This window comes from Ursus arctos, unplaced genomic scaffold (assembly GCF_023065955.2).
Source record: "Ursus arctos isolate Adak ecotype North America unplaced genomic scaffold, UrsArc2.0 scaffold_23, whole genome shotgun sequence".
NCBI classification, from domain to species: domain Eukaryota; kingdom Metazoa; phylum Chordata; class Mammalia; order Carnivora; family Ursidae; genus Ursus; species Ursus arctos.
In genome coordinates this window covers 5,048,651-5,064,793 of record NW_026622908.1, presented here as the reverse complement: position 1 = coordinate 5,064,793, position 16,143 = coordinate 5,048,651, and the positions used below count along the sequence as shown (strand labels likewise).

Genomic DNA, 16,143 nt, shown 5'->3' with positions numbered 1-16,143 from the left:
ACAAGCAGGGGCAGGGCAGACAGAGAGGGAGAGAGAAACTCAAGCAGACTCCACGCTGAGCTTGGAGCCTGATGCGGGGCTCCATCTCACAACCCTGAGATCACAAGCTGAGCTGAAACCAAGAGTTGGTTACTCAACCGACTTCACCACCCAGGTGCCCCCTATCTTTCTCTTTTATGCTCATGATTTTGCATACCAGGATGAATGCACACTTCAAATTCAAACACACACACACACACACACACCCTCTCTGCATGCACAGAAATACGCACACACAGACACACACCCTCTGCATGCACAGAAATACGCACACACAGACACACACACACACACCCTCTGCATGCACAGAAATACGCACACACACACACAGACACACACACACACACACACACCCCTCTGCATGCACAGAAATATGCACACACAGACACACACACACACACACACCCCTCTGCATGCACAGAAATACGCACACACACACAGACACACACACACACACACCCCCCTCTGCATGCACAGAAATATGCACACACAGACACACAGACACACACACACACCCTTCTGCATGCACAGAAATACGCACACACTGACACACACACACACACACACCCCTCTGCATGCACAGAAATACACACGCACACATAGACACACACACACACACCCCTCTGCATGCACAGAAATACGCACACACACACAGACACACACACACTCCTCTGCATGCACAGAAATACACACACACACACCCCTCTGCATGCACAGAAATACGCACACACACACAGACACACACACACTCCTCTGCATGCACAGAAATACACACACACACACACCCTCTGCATGCACAGAAATACGCACACACACACACACACACACACCCTCTGCATGCACAGAAATACGCACACACACACACACACACACACCCTCTGCATGCACAGAAATACGCACACACAGACACAGACACACACACACACACCCCTCTGCATGCACAGAAATACGCACACACACACAGACACACAGACACACACCCCTCTGCATGCACAGAAATACACACACAGACACACACACACACCCTCTCTGCATGCACAGAAATACACACACACAGAAATACACACACACACAGACACACACACACACCCCTCTGCATGCACAGAAATACACACACACACACACCCTCTGCATGCACAGAAATACGCACACACACACAGACACACACACACCCTCTGCATGCACAGAAATACGCACACACACACACAAGCACACACCCTCTGCATGCACAGAAACACGCACACACACACAGACACACACACACACCCTCTGCATGCACAGAAATACACACACACAGACACAGACACACAGACACACACACACCCTCTGCATGCACAGAAATACGCACACACACACACACACACACACACACACACAAGCACACAGCCAGGCATACACAAACACGTTCATCCCCACGCACAAAGATGCACACACAAATCGGCACACACAAATGTGTCCTCTGGGTCACATGCAGCCTCGCCAGGCAAGCTCCCTCCGTAACCACACACACAGAGACAGCTGTGCATGTGAGAATCACCCGACCTGGCTCCTGCCCTCCCTCCCGCAGAGAGCGAGCGCTGGCCCTGGCATCAGGCCCAGGGAGACAGCCGAGTGGAGCCATCTGTCAGGCTGAGGTTCCTGCGCCGCCCATCCTGCCTGAGCTCAGACAGTCGGCACGCCGGGCATGCGGCCTCGCTATTCTCTCTGGCTGAATCATGCTGAGTGAGCTGGCCCGGCCAGAGTTTATCAAATCGGAACAGAATTTTGGCAAAACAGATGACTTGTGAGGTTGGCATTTGTGGGCCTGGGAGGTGGAGACCTGTAGGGGGAGGAAGGAGGAGTGGAAGGAGGTGAGGAGAGAGGAAAATTGCTTCCTGGTACACTGAGAGACAATGGAGAACTGTCAAGAGGCAGTAATGGCACAGGGCCTGGGGTGTTGGATGCAGAGTCGAAAAACGTGGTGCACACTCCAGCTCTGGCATGTAACAGCCGTGTGGTTTCGAACAGGTTAATTTACCTCTTTGAGCCTTGGTTTCTCCTATAAAATTGACCTAAAGAAATCATCAAAGACACAGGATTGATAACAGAATCTTGCAAGACATCGGCTAGATTAGCACAGCCTGGCACGTAGTGAACTCAACGAAGAGGGGCTGTTACAGTCGGAGAACATGTGAGTTTAAAGAGAGCACGTAGACCAGCAAGCCCGGGCGGATCACCCCCCCCCCACCCACTGGGCAGCCAGAGCGGGTACCCTGGCATGGTCGCCGGTCTTCATCTGCAAACCAAACGCCTTGATCCCCCTTGCACTCCAGAAGCCTCTTGTGCGGCTTCCTACCGGTCCTCACACCCCCTGCTTGAATCAATCAACATTGCCCCTCTGATACTAGTCTTTATTTTTTTAAGATTTTTTTTTCAGATTTTATTTATTTATTCGACAGAGAGAGAGACAGCCAGTGAGAGAGGGAACACAAGTGGGGGGGGGTGGGGAGAGGAAGAAGCAGGCTCATAGTGGAGGAGCCTGATGTGGGGCTTGATCCCAGAACGCTGGGATCACGCCCTGAGCCAAAGGCAGACGCTTAACCGCTGTGCCACCCAGGCGCCCCTATTTTTTTTAAGATTTTATTTATTTATTGGACACAGAGAGAGACATAGCAAGAGAGGGAGCACAAGCAGGGTAACAGCAAAGGGAGAGGGAGAAGCAGGCTTCCCGCTGAGCAGGGAGCCCGATGCGGAGTTCGATCCCAGGACCCCGGGATCATGACCTGAACAGAAGGCAGACACTTAACTGACTGAACCTCCCAGGCACCCCGATACCAGTCTTCACCTCTGCACACCTCCGGCTGTTCAGCCCGTGTGGCTCCCACCACCCCCATTATCTGATTTGGGTAATAGTAATAAAAAGTAATGGCAGTCCTGGGGCGCCTGGGTGGTGAAGTCAGTTGAGCGTCCGACTCTTGGTTTCTGCTCAGGTGATGATCTCATGGTCGTGAGATGGAGCCCTGCGTCTGCTTGAGATTTTCTCTCTCCTTCTGCCCCTCCCACTCATACTCACGCTCTCTCTCTCTCTGAGATAAATAAATAAATCTTAAAAAAAAATTAATAGCAGTTCACAGAACCTATTTAGCCCTCACTGTGCTAGAAATTTGCAAAGCAAATTTAATTTAACCCTCACAACAACCTTATAAAGTGAGTACTATTATTATCCCCATTTTACAGCTGAAGAAACTGAGGTGCCAAAAGATGAGGTAACCTGCCCCATGAAGGACGTCGACTGTAAGTCACGCTGCGCTCTCATGTACTGCTAAGAGACACTGGCAGTTAAACCATGTGACGACGCTCAGATGCTCTGCTGCAGGGATGCTTAAAATAAGGGGGTGAGGTGCAGGGAAAGTACAGTACAGAATCAGTGAAATCGAGTAGTCGCAGCTTAGCCGGGATGTGACCTCTGAAAGTCTGTCTGCCTCCGGGGTCCGCACATGCTGTCCTGCCCTCAAGTCCACATTCACCGAGCGCTCCATGGAACAGACATTGTGCTAAACTCTTTTTAAAAACTTATTGCGGACGTCTGGGTGGCTCAGTCAGTTAAGCATCTGCCTTAGGTCATGATCCCAGGGTCTGGGATCGAGTCCTGCATTGGGCTCCTTACTCGGCAGGAAGCCTGCTTCTCTCTCTGCCTGCCGTTCCCCCTGCTTATGCTCTCTCTGTTTCCCATTCTCTGACAAATAAGTAAATAATATCTTTTAAAAAAACGTATTATTGAAGTCTAGTTGACATACAGTATTATATTAGTTTCAGACATACAACACAGTGAACTGACAATTCTCTGTATTACGCAGTGCCCACCACGATAACTGTAGTCACCGTCTGTCACCGCAATGTTACTACAACATTATTGACCATAATCTCCATGCTGTACATTTCATCTTCGTGCCATGCAGCATATTACCTCATTCAGACCTCACCTCATTACCTATCCTACGAGGGAAGCACTGTTCTCCACTTTGATTTCTAGATCAGGAAACTAACATTCTGAGAAGTTATGTAATTTGTTCAAGGTATCATCCTAACCCATGAACCTGAGATTCAAAGCAGGACCTGTCTGACTCCAGAGATCTTGCTCTTAACCATCACGCAAGTCAGATACCTCCTCAGCCTAGATGGCTGCTCCCAGAGTTTCCTCCAAAGGTCTCCTCAGGGTGGCTCTGGGGCTGAGCCACAGCTCTTGTTCTCGTGATTCCAACCCTAGAATTGGTCTTGTTGTGGATGGTGGTAAGTGGGTGGGGGGCACCGTCCTGGACTCTAGAGGGGTTCCTGGGCCATCTTTCTCTGGGTGGGATGACCTTTCAGTGAGCTCTTCTTGCATTGGGAATCGGTTACCCCATTGGTAACATGAAGAGAATAATCCTCCTCAAGTTACCTGCCAAAGTTAGTATATGCTTCTTTGAGATTATAAATGGAAGAAATCTGAAGAAAGAGTTAGTGTACTAGTAGACTGTCTATGGATCTAGCCCCCAACCAAAGTTCCAGCCTTAGTTCCCAAACATTTCCAACGAACTAGGAAAATCACCAAAGGATCTCACCTCCCTGCCTTTGTTCACACCTTTCCATGTATCTGAAAGGCCTTCTCATTTTCACCTATCATAGTCCTACCTATCCATCACGGCCCAGTTCATAGGCTTCCTTCTAGGAGATATTCCTGGACAGCTGTCCTTGAAGTGACCCATTTCTCCTACCTAATCTTTGACTATAACTTAAGACATGACCACTCATAGCCTTGCCATAAAATTACTAATGTATAGGACATTTCCTCTTTGGAGGACTTGTGTTGGTTTTTGCCTGCCCAACATCCTATCCTTCTTTTGGTAAAAGCAACTTGATTTTCCTCTCGTGAACCACCTTCCCTCCCTCATAGCCCATATGATTTGAAAGGTGTTGACCCCACTTCCTAAATCCAGAGGTAGGAATGTGCCTTAGGTCTCTTCAATCAATATAACTGTGAATTGATTCAGAGAGGGAAAGGTGATTCAATGAAACCATTGAGAGTTATCCCTGGAGCTTTCCTGGAGCCATTGGAGTATGAAACTCTACTTTTGCTATGATCGGATGTAAATTTAGAGTTGTGAGGGGTTTTCACATGGAAGAATTCCTGAGAATGAAGCCACCCAAGAGCTGATTATGGAGAGAGATCTAATCTTCATTGGGAGCCCTTGGGTCTAGATTTAGTTATTCCTAAAGTGAGAAGTAATCTGACTAGGACAAATAAATTCTGCCCCATGCACATTTTTTTTTCTCTTAAGCTAGTTTGAGTTGGGTTTCTGTAACATATAATTAAAACACACTAACACATCCCTGACTTGTTTATGGACTTCAAGAGGACAAGGTCCAATCTCTTTAGCTTGACATCTCTTTGGGGCCCAGCATACTCCCTACTAAGACACGGTGTCCTCGGGAAAGGGTGTTGATGATGGATGGATGGATGTTCAATTCAGTCTTCTAGAGTATCTACGGTGGACTAAGCACCAAGATCACAAGCATTCATTAGACATCGTCCTCTTCAAGGAGTTCGGAGCTTAGTAAAAGAAGAGCTCTGAAAGCTAACGCATTATAATATAACCCAGGCTATAATAAAAATCTGAACAAGTTTTTGTAGGATCCCAGAAGGTGGGAGGTCTGAGGAGATAGGATCTGGGAAGCCTTCTCAGAGGAGGTGACATCAGAGTGAAAGTCTTAGAAAACAAACAGAAGTTCCTAGACAGAGACGTGGGAGTGGGAAGAAGGTATTCTGGGCATAGGGTATTTCAGGCCGAGAGAAAAAGATCATATATATTTACAAAATTCATAAGAGTAACCCCATCTCCTCTTCCTCTGGCTTCTTCCCATACTCTTCTCTCTTTCTATTTCTCCCATATTGATAGAAAAATCATAGAGATCAAGAGCACAGTCTCTGAGCTCCGAAAGATTTTGGTTCTCTCACTTACTACCCATGTGACCTTGGGCAAAGCCACTCACATCTTACAAATAAGGACAGTAATTATTTGCCTCATAAGATTGTTGAGAACATTGGGGCGCCTGGGTGGCACAGCGGTTAAGCGTCTGCCTTTGGCTCAGGGCGTGATCCCAGCGTTATGGGATCGAGCCCCACATCAGGCTCCTCCGCTATGAGCCTGCTTCCTCCCACTCCCCCTGCTTGTGTTCCCTCTCTCGCTGGCTGTCTCTATCTCTGTCTAATAAATAAATAAAATCTTTAAAAAAAAAAAAAAGATTGTTGAGAACATTAAGTGAAATTACAGATTTAAGGAGTGGGCCTGGCCCAAGGTCGTGCTCAAGCAATGTTAGCTGCTGTTATTTTTATTGACCCAGTTAAGAACCTGTGAGCCCCAAGGAACAGAAAACCGATCTCACACTGGGGCAAACAGTGAGGAGATTCTTCCTCTCCTATAATGGGAGTCTTGAAGTGGGGTGGGCCCCAGGCATGGGATAATCAGGGCTCTGACTCCCTTTCTCCGCAGTTCTCGCAGCTCTGCCCTCTTCTTTGTATTGGCTCTGTGTGCAGGCTGGCTTTCCTCACTGTGCAGGGAAGGCTGTGCCACATGTCTGGAGCAACTGTGACAACATGCTTCCTTGTTCATGTCCATCACGACAGAAAAAACAAAGTCCCCACCCGGACCGAAATATAAATCCCTTCTTTAAATCTGTTTCGGCCACCTTAGGTTCCCCCCCCCTCCTGGACCAACCACAGGCGCTGGGGAATTCACTGCGTTGACCGGCTGGAGCCCGGCTTCCCGAACCGGTCACTGGGAAGTGAGGCTGGCTTGGCAGGAGTGCTTAGACGAATTGGGATCTCGCTCTGGAGTCAGAGGGGGAGTCCCACTGTCTCCCGGTCCCATGGCTGTGTCAGAGCAAGAGGGCAGGTGTCCTGTCAGAGACACGGAGAGGAATATGTGGATGTTGGCGGGACAACCGACGGCGTCCTCCGTGACGACAGCTATGAAATTTGTTTAGGCTGGTTCACGTGGGTCTCTTCAGGCCTTGGCTCAAATGGCTCCTTACCAGTACGGTTCGCCTTGACCGGGAGACCCGTTACATAAAAGAATGCCCACACTCCCGCCTCTCCTACCTCCCTCACCCTGCGTTAGTTTGACCTAAAGCACTCATCACCACCTGATATGTCACGTACTTTTGGCGTGATGTGTTTATTGGGTCTCTCCCTCTAGAAAACAAATTCTATGAGGGTTTGGTTTGTTCAGTGCTGTACTCCTAGTACCTCGAGGGCTCCTGGCTCATAGTAGACGCACAGCGACAGTTTGTTGAATGAATAAAACGATCTGGCCAGACCAGACTCCTCTTAGCTTCCTCAGAGGTTGCCACCTGTTATGGGGTCTGGGAATGGTCACAGCCTCTAGAGATCCCCTTTTCTTCTCCCCCTGATCTTTCTCCATCGATACCCGCCCCCCATCTGTCTCCCTGCCCCTCGAATGTCCAACTGCAGGGCAGGCTGGTATTTGTCATTTTGCTTTCTTTCTGCATAGGATTGATTACACATCTTTTCCTTTTCCCTCTTCATGCTAACGATTCCCTCTTCTCCTCTACATGGACAATAGTAAATACATTGTGTTCAAATAAAATTAGGAAACCTGAGTGGCTCTTCCATCTTCCGAAGATTTAAGACCTGACATCTTTTTTTTTTTTTTTTGAGAACTACGTTTACGTTTCTAGACGTGCGCGAGAAATGCATACAAACTTCCTACAGGTTCTTGAGTCTACCGTTCCATGGCTCCCTGTATTTTTACTCTCTTTGAAGTCTCCTTTGGTATGACTATTTTAACATTTCCAAGGGAAAAGAATTCTTTGTTTTCCCCCATACCTTCCCCACCCTAACACCCATCTGCCTCGAACGAGGGACATGGAATAGGACATTCTTTTCTTGAGGGACATTTTCTTATTCTAGGGCTGGACAAAAGAATAATAATAAAAGTAACAGCAAATAACTATGTATTTGCTCAGAAATTGACAATGAACCATGCCAACTGTTCTTGATTATGAAATTCACATGTGCTCATAAAATATTACTTGTTTAAAGTAAAAAGTGAAAGTCTCTCCATCTTCTGTACTCTTACTCCCTGAGGTAACTACTGTTGATGAATTAGGGTATGTTCTCCAGATTTTTTTCTTCCCGTGGATGGCGTGTCCACCAGAATTTCAGTTCACCCTCTGATACAAGCTGTCGTTGGGAAGCTGTCTGAGCAGGGATTCCATTTTCTAACCATCCTCGTGTCTAGGTGTGGCCCTCAGTATAGTTTTTGCCAGTGGAATGTGAGCAGAAACGCGGCATCATTTCTGGGCTGAAGCTTTCAGCAAGCAAGTGTGAGCCTTCCACACCCTGCTCTCTGTCTGCCTGTAGAAGCTGGGGGCCCCCGGGGGGTCAGGAATGGGAGAACGACCACGTGGAAGGACCCTGGGTCTCTGAATCACTGAGGGAAAAAGGGCCACCTGCCCAACAACTTTGAACTTCTGTGAGTGCGAAATCAACCTCTGTTTGAGTCTTTCCACCTTTGGGGGCTGGTTTGTTGCAGCTGCTGGCAGAACCGTAATTAACATGGCGTGTACAAACACAGGCTATTTTGTGTTACATTGTATTCACCTGCCCAAGTAAACAACAACAACAACAACAACTTCAACGGGATCCCATGATTCACCATGAGGTTATTTGCCTTTCACAGCTCAAAGAGGTCATCTAAGAGATACGGCCAAGAGGTGGAAAAGCCAGAACTAGAATCCGGGCATGATGGCCCCAAAGCCTGTGTTCGCTCCAGCACCCTCATGCCAGCTATAAACTGGCCTGAGCCTACTTCTTTGATGACACTAATTTGGAAGAAGGCGCTATTCGTGAGGCTTCTTTGATGACTCAGAGCAGCTGCATTGCCCTCCGAGGTAGCGGGTGGGTAACCCAGGTAAGCTCTGCCCACCAGGGAGCCTGTGGCTTCCTGCCGGCCTCAGTTCAAGGGTTTCTCAGAGCAGGAGCCTTCAAAATGATCCTAGTTCTCAGAAGACATAGTTTGATGTGACAAGCGCAGGCTGCAAAGACTGCCCAGGGGACTGGGGTCTGAGGGCGTGGTGAAAAGCCGGGAGGTTAGAAGAGCTGAGCTGAAAGCCTTGCGCTTACAATTAGCTAGCTTATGTCCCCAGAGGGGGCTCCTTCCTCCAGGTCACAAACACCTCCAGAAAGTGACTGCAGAAAGCCAGATGGCCTCAGCTCTCATAGGCTTCCAGGAAACTCAGCAGTTCTAAGAAGCCCCTATTTCCTGCTTCACATCCAGAGCCTGGGTGGGGAAAGTCAGGGAGGCCCCTGCTCCCTGCACCCCCAACCCCAGCACCTTACCCTGGGGAATACCTCTGTGTGCACAGCTGCTCACAGAAGCAACATGAGCGGCTGGCTGGGGTGGGGAGGGAGGCCCTCAGCCTCTCAGATTCTGGGATGCCCCACTCCTCTGGGTCACCATCCACAGCCATTTCTCCTGGCTTAGCAGACGTCTGCCACTTCCTGAGCTAAAGACAGGCTCAGAGGTGAACCCAAGCAACTGGTAACTCAAAGGCATTTTCATTGTGGCTGTGAAATTTAATAAATCAGTGTTTCCCAGTGTGGGAGCCACATAGCCCTGACGGGACACAAAATGATTTTAAGGTTTCCACATAAACACCAGCCCTAAATATGTAATTATTCCCCTTTTCACTCGTTTCAATTACATAAAAAATGTTTTTGTTAAGTGAAATCAATCTTTAACACCTCTCTAATACCAGTAAAACTCAGCAGGAAAAAGAGAGAGCGAGAAAGCACAAATAATGTTAGAAATAAAAACGGGGTCATGACAATGGGTACAACAGATATAAAAGAGACCAGCAATCAATATTTTCTAACATAATGTAACTGTTTTCAAAAAGATATCTTTTACAAAAGTAACACCATCGCACGCGTCTAGAAACAAATCTAACAGAAGGTGTGTGCCTGGTCTTTATCAAGAAAATTGTAAAAACTTTAATGAGAAGTATAAAATAAAACCTCAACTAATGAAGAGAGAGAGCATAGACAGGAAGAAGTCCCCATATTATAAAGGTGTCAGTTCTTCCAAATTATTCTAGGAACGTATGTAATCCCAATCAATACACTGACAGTGTGTGTGTGTGTGTGTGTGTGTGTGTGTGAAATTTTTCTAGCTGATTCTACAATGTAGTTGGAAAAGCAAAAGGGGCTGCCATTATATTTACGGTGCTCAGGAAAGGCCTTTCTGAGAGATCATTGTGCAGAGTGAAGCGTTCTGGGCAGGTAGAACCAAGGCTCGGAGGCAGCAGGTGGCTTAGAATATTCGAAAAATATGAGGGGTCAGCGTGGCTGGAGCGGACTAGCTGAGTGGCAGAAATGAGGCCAGAGAAGTATCCAGGGGCGAGATTATGTGGGCCTTGTAGGCTGTGGTTAAGAGCTTTGGAATTAAATGTGAGATGGGAAGCCAGGAGTTTTTGGAGCAAGGAGTGACCCAATCTGATTAAACATTTTTTAAAATTTTGAAAGAGTTGGAAATCTTAAGTCAACATGTTTTCCGATGGTGTGGAAGTGCAGTAAAAACTGTGAAGGGGGCACATGAATGGGATTTTGGAAATTCTGCGGTAGTTACTCCTTAGGTCACCAGTTTGGTCTTTCTAATCCCGCTCAGTCTAAACAGAATGGGGGGAAAAATCTAAGTTCTTGGAGCCAACACTGACAAACATGCTGTAGAGTTGGGCCAGGCCCAAGTCTTTTTCCTGCTCCTTTGGTTTGGGGCTGATGCCTCGGGCGCTGCCCCCTGTGGTTGGGCCTCCAATGACAGCCTCCCAGGGACCGGGTCCAAAAAGCAGTCACTCAAGTCCTTCTCTTGAAAAACATCACTGATTTCCAGACTAATGAGGCTGAAAGAAGGCTAAAGGTGAAAGGGACTCCAGAGAGAGAAATAAAAATAATAAATTATAATACAAGTAGCATGTCCCTAAGGGAACTCATTATCGTCTCTAAAAAAATGGTTCTTTCTCTGGCCTTCCCAAGTCCAGGAAACGGCAGCACCATTATTCATTCAGTCAACTGCCTCCACAAATAGTACTTCAGCACGTGTGGTCAGTGCTGGATTCACTGTGATGAGCAAAATGGGCAAAGTCTCTGCCCTCGTGGACTTTATAGTCTAACGTGGGAGGAAAGGCAATAAGAAATAAAGTTATTACAAAATGTTCAGTGCTGTGAAGGAAACAAATAGGGTGATGTGGGACAGCAAGGGTACTAGAGGCAGCAGGTGGGCCAAATGTGGCCCACTGCCTCTTCTTTGTAAATGAAGTTTTGTTAAATCACCCCCACGGTCATTTGCTTACAAACTGGCCAGGCTTGCTTTCATGCTACAAGGGCGGGCTTGAGGAGCGCCAATGGAGACCACGTGGCTTTCAAAGCCTAAAATGTTTACTAGCTGGCCCTTTACAGAAAAAGTTTACCTGCACCTGTGATAGAGGATAATGGAGGAGCCTCGCTCCTACGAATGTCCGGTAGAACTTTCTACAATGATAGAAAAGGTCCGTGTCTGTGCTGTCCAATATGGTAGCCACTAACCATTGAGCACTTGAAATGTGGCTGGTCACTGAGCAACTTATATTTTACCATGCTCAATTTATCTATCTATTAAGCAGGCTCCGCCCTCAATGTGGGGCTTGAACTCACAACCCTGAGATCAAGGGTCACATGTTCTACCCACCGAGCCAGCCAGGTGCCACTCCCCCCCTTTTTTTCCTTATTCAATTTTAATTATTGGAAATTTAAACAGCTACATGTGGCTAGTGACTACTATTTTGGACAGCATAGTTCCAGACAACGACTCCAGTCAGAAATGTAAAGCTCCCCCCGCATCCTCGTTTCTTCCTCACACTTCTCCTAACTATCTCTTCAAGTCCCAACAAGGCAACAAAACCCAAAATCAAAATGTATGTTCACCGTAATTGCTGTTGTATACACATGTGTCCAAGGATACGCAGAAGTGTATTTTTTAATACTTGAAAGCTACTCCTATTATTATTACTTGATTAAATGGGGAAGCATGATGGGTGATTTTATTTTGCTCTTTCAACATTGTCACTAGTACTATTGAATCATTATATTTCTTAAAAATCTGAGATGAGTCTGTGCTTGGTTCCTTTGGTTGTCAGGAACGAAGAATCATTCAATTTATCTCAAGTAATGTGTCTAATGTGTGTGTGAGAGAGAAATGAAAAGGAAGACAAGCTTCTCATTGACTCTAAGAAGAGGACCCCTATTGTAGTGTGGCTGGGGCCTAAAGTCTGGAAGGTTCCTCTGGATCTAGACAGGTTCAAGGGACCTTAACTACAGGGTTTCCCCGGGCCTTCACTGCCCTGGTCTATGAACGTGACTCCGATCCTTGGCTCGTCTGCATGTTGGCTCCATTTTCTCAATACTGTCTCCACTCATGGTTTCTGATTTCTCATAATTCCTGTTTCCTTAAGACTTTTGTCTGCTCCTCAGGCTTGCCCTCAAATGTCTGTTCCTGCTCCTAAATGTCTCATTCTCTCAGCATGTCTCTGTTTACATTTCCTTTTTTTTTTTTAAGATTTTATTTATTTATATGACAGAGAGACAGCCAGCGAGAGAGGGAACACAAGCAGGGGGAGTGGGAGAGGAAGAAGCAGGCTCCCAGCAGAGGAGCCCGATGTGGGGCTCAATCCCAGGACCCTGGGATCACGCCCTGAGCTGAAGGCAGACGCTTAACGACTGCGCGACCCAGGTGCCCCTCCGTTTACATTTCCAAATGAAGAAATAGGCGTTATCCCAGCTCCTCTTTTTGTGCCGTTCAATGTTGTCAGTCATTGGCTGCCCCGTGGATTTATTTCCCCTTTTTTTTCAAGCTTTCTGCTTCCACCTGTCCAGTCAGCTGTAGCCAAAGGGAGGTGGGATCACATGGTCAAAGCCGGGCCACCCTGGGCTGCGGGGGCTGTGGGTATGACAGCTGAGTTAACGCCCATGTCGAGTACCACCCTCTAATGCCTGCACTGGCTGGGACCATCTCTAGGTACCTGAATCTGGGATACTGTGATCCTTCCATGAGGCTTTGGCTCCTGAAGGGCTGGGTCTCTGACCTGAACTGACTCTCTTTACAGCCAGAAGTTCCCAGATGGTTGCTTGGTTGGGGCAAAGCCACAACCCTTCCCCCCAGCTCAGACTTCCCCTATCTCTTCCCCAAGTTAGAAATGCTTCGGCAAGGGAGGGAAGGCCAGTGCTTCCCGCATGCGGGTTTTAGAGCCGCAGAGAAACACTGCTGTCCCTTGGGAGGCAGCACCCCGCTGCCGAGGCTGCTGGAGAATTTCTGATTTTCTGCTTTGGGCCTTAGTAATTCAGGGATGATGTGGTCAGAGCCCGAAGGGATAAGTTAGCAATTTCACCCCTAGCAGCATTGGCTTGGGCTCGGAAGCCTGGGCCACCTCTGACTCAGAGCTGAGTTAAGGAATTAAATCTGGGGCCTCCCAAATTTGGCAAGGACAGCGACGGGGCGGTGGCGGTGCACGCCCTGGGAATCTCCTGGGCAGGCAGAGTGGGCTTCATTTGGCCATATGGGGGTGGGGGGAGGGGGGCCTGGAAGTTTTCCATTCTCAGCACGCCTTCCCCAGCTGCTCTGAGTGCCTAAAATAAGCCAGCAGACGCTTCCCTTACCTTTGGAAGCTTTGGTCCCAATTAAGATGCAACTCTCTCTACGGCTCAAGACTGTCCTCAAACTTGACCTCAGTCCCATGGGCTTTCTCAAAGACTGAATTTCACTTCCCGTCCTCTTATCTGGTTTGGAGAGGGAGACAGCAGGAGCCTGAGGGTGTCTGTGTGTCTGTGAGGATTGGAAGTAGATGTGGGAGGTGAACTTGGAAGAAGAAACGGGTTCACAGTTGGGGCTGGGGCCCCATAGAACGCAGTAGGGACCTGCGTTGAATCTGCCCATGCCACAGACTCTCTTCGGCATGTTGCTTAATCTCTCTGGGCCTCAGTTTCCTCATCTGTAGAATGAAGAGGTTGGGTGAGGAAGTCTCTAAGGGCCTTTCTAGTTCTGAATTGCTGGCCCTCAAACAAATGCCTTCTGGAGGAGAGCCAGAGAGAGGAGAAAATTTCCACTGGACTCTCTCGTGTTAGGCTTTGAAACAGTAAGAACAGCAGCCGTGGCTCCTGCTCGGGAAGCTGCAGCGTGGAGAAGGTCTCACAGCGAAGCTCAGACTGTTGCAGCTTCCAGCCCCGAATTCCAGCCCCTGGCACTTGCACTTCCAGTCCAATTGGAAAAAATGTGTCCCTTCCTCAAGTTACTTCACTGCTGTCTTCCAGAACATGGCCAATAACTCTACAAATCTACAGCGCCGACACTGCGAAGGGCGCTCTGCGGGTGTGCAAGGCACCCCTGCCCGTTCCTCGAGCAGTGCTTCCCATGCCACCAGCACTCTGCGAGGGGCGGAGCGCAAGCGTCGGAGGCCCTGGGTTCCGTAAAGGCTGCTCGAGAGCACAGGGGCGCAAAGCGCTGCACCCCATCCTGGGGGGGACTCCAACTCAGTGGGTCTGGGGTGCACCCTGACCCATCTGTAACAAGCCCCCAGGTGCTGCTGCTGCGGCGGCTGAACGGGGTACCACACACGGAGAACCGGACTATAGAGTACTAGCGAAGAAAGGAGGCTCCGAGGGAAACCCACCCCCTGCCCCCAACTCCCTTTCTCACAAATTAGGAAACTGAAGGAAAGGGAGTCGGCAACATGGCGGAGCTGTGATTTCTCATCCAGTCCTCTTTCTACTCCATCGCCTTGCGGTTCCCTGGGTAGTGATATGGATGCAAAACCCAGCACTCTCCTCGGCCTTCCCAGAGATCTTTGAGGAGAGGTGAGGCCGAGTCAGGGCTCCCAGGAGGCAGGGGGAACATGGATAAGCCTCTGGCAGGACCTGGGAAATTCTTTCGCAAATTCAGGCTGCACTAGCGGGGGCGGAGCCTCGGCTCACGGAGGGGCCCTGGTGGGGCGCAGGGGGGCAGTTCCCTCCACACCCCGCCCGGGGAAGGCCTCAGCAAGGACAGCCAGTTCAGGAGCAGCTGCGGGAGGCTGTGGTTTCCTGCTCCAGCTCCTCCAGCCCTTGCTGAGCCGACCTCTGAGTGCCTTGCTTGGCCTCAGGGTCCCAGAATTGCGAGGCTAGCTCCTCTCTGAGGCACTGGTCCTGCTTCTGCTGGAACACCTGCAGGGAGCAGAAAGTCATCCCTTCCCAGGCATCATTCTAACTTCAGGTAAGCACCCCAGTCTGAATCGGAGAATTTCTCTTTTTGAAGGAATCCCTTCATGATGCCCAAGGTTTTCCCAAGGACCAAGCACTTTGTCTTCCCAAGACCAGAGAGACTCCCTCATGCCTATCAGCTAATCAGATGACCAATCAGTATCTGTCAAATGAGTGCATTGGGTTGAGGGTGGGTGGGCAGAATCAAACTGACTGGAAGACGGACTTTATCGGCAGCTACTTAGTGTAGACCATTCAGCCTCACTGTGGCCTTGCATGATCTGGCCCCTCGCTACCTCTCCAATCTCATCTAACACTACTTTCCCCGAACTCATTACTTCTGAACTTCGTATTTATTTGTGTGACCGTCTGAATAGCATCTGTCTCTTCCATCAGATTGGAAGGCCTATGAAGGCAGGGACAGCGTCTGTTTTGTTCACCAGTGTATCCCTAGCTCTCAGCAATGTGCCCACTGCATCCTATATGCTCAATAAACATTGTGCAACGGAGGAGGGGAAGGATTGCCTACTCTGTGGCAGGCCCCTGTGAGCCCTCTTAAATCCTTATTGGGTGAATGTTAGAGTAAAGGCTAAGGTGCCATCACAAAGGTCCCAGACTACAGTGATTTGAAGAGAATAGAGGTTTATCTCTCGGGGTGCCTGGGTGGCTCAGTCGGCTAAGTGTCTGACTCTTGGTTTCAGCTCAGGTCATGATCTCAGGGTCGTGAGATCGAGCCCCATGTCAGGCTCAGCATGGAGTCTGATCGAGATTCTTCCCCCCTCCTCCCCCCTCCCCCTATGCTC

General features: G+C 48.8%; 1 long non-coding RNA gene across 2 annotated transcripts in view; it reads left to right on the top strand.

Moving 5' to 3' along the window:
• Positions 1–12,686, top strand: part of LOC130544670 (uncharacterized) — a 31,957-nt gene extending 19,271 nt beyond the window's left edge. Inside the window, exon 3 of one of the 2 annotated variants that reach the window (XR_008961130.1) lies at positions 8,760–12,686. This is a non-coding gene — a long non-coding RNA (uncharacterized LOC130544670). Of the gene's footprint in view, positions 1–3,255; positions 6,219–8,759 lie in introns of those variants that run through there. The other variant, XR_008961131.1, reaches the window with a different exon arrangement.
• The last annotated feature ends 3,457 nt before the right edge of the window (positions 12,687–16,143 follow it).